The sequence below is a fragment of the Frankliniella occidentalis genome, unplaced genomic scaffold, assembly GCF_000697945.3.
Source record: "Frankliniella occidentalis isolate FOCC.00 unplaced genomic scaffold, Focc_3.1 Scaffold30, whole genome shotgun sequence".
Taxonomy (NCBI): domain Eukaryota; kingdom Metazoa; phylum Arthropoda; class Insecta; order Thysanoptera; family Thripidae; genus Frankliniella; species Frankliniella occidentalis.
Window position 1 is genome coordinate 153,492 of NW_026267160.1, and position 3,829 is coordinate 157,320.

Sequence of the window (3,829 nt, forward strand, 5' to 3'; positions counted from 1 at the left end):
GCCGCCACCACACGACGAGCTTTGTTGATGCGCTGATAAGCGGTGCTGCGTCGATTCAGGCCGGACGTGATCAGCGCCCTCAGGTTTAACAGCCTGTCGACCTGGGGACCTCCTTCCCGGCGATGATGATCGGTCGGGGGAGCTGCAGACCAGGCTCCGGGTAAGGGGTCCGCACCAAGTACTCACACTTGGCGAGGTTGAGTTCAAGGCCCATCAGCGCGGTGACGACAGCAAACTGCTCCAGAAAGTCATGCAGGTCCTGCAGGTCGACGGACGCCAGTAGCAGGTCGTCCGCGTCGGCCAGCAGGAGGGGAGTAAAGCCCGGCGCCAAGAGGTCTAGCCGGAAGCGAGCCAGCCCCTGGACAGCCACCGTGATCACCCAGTGGAGGGCCCTGGTGAAGAGCAGCGGCGCCAGGGTGCAGCCCTGCTTGACCCCCAGCGCCGTCCGGACTGGATCAGCCCCGTGCGGGCCACGAACCACCTGATGGAGGTGACGTCCGTCAGGGCCAGCGATGTCACCCTGTTGAGCAGGAAAGAGCTGAGGCCTTCAGCAAGGAGGACCGCGGCAAGCTCCCGTCGCCCGGTGGAGGGGAAGGTAGATCGTATATCCAGGGCGAGGCCGTGGACCGCGTCCCCGGCCCACCAGCGTGCGTCCAGGAGTCTCCTCAGCAACATGACATGGTCGTAGGTCCCGCGCTGCGCCTGAAACCCAGCCTGGTAGAGGGGAAGCGGTGGGAGGACAGCCGTGACGAGGGCGTGCAGGTGCTTCGCCAGAAGCTTGTAAAATCACGTTCCCTAGGGTGAGCGTCCGGTAGTCGCCCACCGTACGCGGGCGCAGCACCTTGGGGATCGGCTGCTGCACAGATGTTACCCACTCAACAGGGAAGTCTCCTGACTCCCAGGCCGGACCGACCTCTGCAGACGGCAGCTCGAAGAAGCGTGGCGGAGCGTGGCGAAACAGCTCGCCGGGGAGGCCATGCGGCCCCGCCGCGGTGTTGGTGGAGTGTGTCCGTTAGCCCATCCCACTTCATGGGTCGAAATCACGGATTTCGGAGGTACGGACCCTACCCTAAATGGTAGATTTCACTTATGAGAGACAGTGTGCAAAGTCCAGGGCCTGTGCGACAACGTTTACCCGGATCGCATTGCGATTTTCGTTTTGGCCCAACCTTGGCGCCAAACAGGCACGCCATCCTGTAGGCACTGCCCTACGCGCACGGTGGGGCCAGAGCGAACGACTCGGGCTGAAAGTGTTACCCTATGGGTCCTACTTTGTGTCAGATATGAAGGATCCGAGCTCCCGACACACGCGGCATGTCCAGGGGCCTAAATGTGCGACCGACGTCACTCGCCATTTACAGAAAATAATGCCGACGTAGCCCTAACTTTTTACTACATGAAAACCGAGGGCACACTTAGACCTTTCAAAATCAGTAATGTCTGCGGGGTAGCGGTGAGGTTTTCACTAGAGAAAGTTTGAAAAACATGTATTTGCGCCTGTGGTGACGTCACTTAGCCTGCCCGCACTACACGCCTGTAGTGCACAGTAGCCTAGTACACAGGCGTTTTGGACTTTTTTCGCCTTTTCCATTGAACGCGTCACCGCTACCCCGCAGACATTACTGATTCTGAAAGGTCTCAGAGTGCCCTCGGTTTTCATGTAATAAAAAGTTAGGGCTACGTCGGCATTATTTTCTGTAAATGGCGAGTGACGTTGGGCGCACGTTTAGGCCCCTGGACATGCCGCGTGTGTCGGGAGCTCGGATCCTCTATATCTGATACAAAGAAGGACCCATAGGGTGACATTTTCAGCCCGAGTCGTTCGCCCTGGCCCCACCGTGCGCGCAGTGCAGCGCCTACAAGATGGTCTACCTGTTTGGCGCCAAGGTTGGGCCGAAACGAAAATCGCAATGCGATCCGGGTAAACGTTGTCGCACAGGGCCCGGACTTTGCACGCGGTCTCTTTTAGGTCAAAACTACCATTTAGGCTCCGTAACTCGAAAACGTTTTTGGGGTGGGAGGGGCTAACGGAGCCCGGCCTCGTACACGGTGCCGGACATGGTGCCAGACCTGGCGTCCGGCGCCTCAGACACGGCTTCTGACCTGGCGCCCGGCCTCGAACAGGGTGCCCGACCTGGTGCCAATACTGGCGTCCAGCCTCTGATACGGGTCCCGACCTGGTGTCCAGCCCCAGACACGGGGTTCGACCTGACGCCCGCCCGACATCCGACCTGGCGTCGGGGCTCGGATCCGACCCGGTCCCGCAAATGCTGTGTCACTGATGCCGCACAGCCTGCCTTGGGATCGCGGGTTGTTTCGCTCTCTCTCTCATACAACCGGCCTTCTTTTGTAAAAAGTCAGGACCAGACGACATCCATAAAGAAAAGGGATGAGCATCCCACCCTAGTAGAATACTTCAGTCCACGGCGGACACCCACGGCAATCGGCAATCCGCCCAAACTGCGCTCGGCACGAATCAGTATCGCAGGGCTCGCATGCACCACGCGGTTGACACGTACGCCGAGCGGTCTCTGCCCGCGATGCGGTAGAGTGGAGTGGTAGCGGGCCATTAAGGCGCACCCCGCCTGTACTCCGCGCTGAGGACGGCCCAGCCGGCGTAGTCCGCTACGGTTCCGCCGCGCAGAACAACGGTGAGCTCTGTGAGCGCGCCCCGTGCGGGCCGTGCGTGGGGTGGCCCTGGCGCAGCGCTGCTGCTGGTGTTAGGGGCGGCCCCCGCCCCCGCCCTACGCGCGGAGTCCTAGCGGCCTCTTTTGTGACGCATTCCGCCCTCTCCACTGCAGGTGCACTCTGCCGCTGCCCTACGCGCGCTGTCCGCCGCGCGGAGTCGTAGCGGCCTCTTTTGTGACGCATTCCGCCCTCTCCACTGCAAGGACTCAAAACGTATTAAGTGGGTAGGACCGACTTTCGTTTTGTTTCAAAGATCGCTAGTTATGTTACCACATAGTACACAGCCTTAAACTGTTTTGCCCTCCATCGCTGAGTTTTGCTCAAAGTTCGAATTTTCGACGACTTTGTGACATAAGTTTGCCGAAACTACAAACCACAGCCACCAAACTTCGTGGAATGGTAGTTGGGTACTAGGAGTAGTGCCCATCACATTTTTTTAAGTGCAAAATGTTACAGGATTTGTTTTGGAAAGTCGGTAAATTTCACACACTTGTTTCAGCCATATCTGTGGATGTATCCGAAACAGAAAAAAAACAACTGATATTTGTCAGAGCACTGTTTCGCTAGCCTATTGTCAAAATAGTAGCTTTAGAAACAGAGGGTGGGGGAGGGGAGGGGGCCTCTGGGGGCGCCTAAGTCCTTTGGAAGCTTTCCAGCATGCACTGCGTTCTACGATAATTAACGGATTTTAAAGTGTAGTACTTTTAGGGACTTGTTCGCCGGAGAGGCCAAGGCACAGCTGGAATTGGCTCGCCTCCCAGCCCGTGGCGCTGTTCGCGTCAAATCGACGTATAAAATCGTCCACCTGGGATTTTCGATTTGATTGGTTGAATCGATAGCACTTTGCATGCTGAGTATGCACCAATATGCAGTTTTGCGATATCTGTAAGGGTTAAGCGTACAGAGCGAGCTAAGTCGGCCGCCCCACTCCCTGTCCCACCGACCTCGCGACGCTATTTCGCGCGCCGCGCGCTGCCGTGCGCCTCGGCGCGGAGGTGTGCAGCGTGATAGTACACGCCAGGAGCTTTCCGTCGCTCTTCACCGATTTTAAATATATTGAATAGTTCAGGAGATATGACGAAATGAAGATACGGCCAGCTTCCGCAAAATGGATCTTTATTTTCACCGGACGCTAACGCCT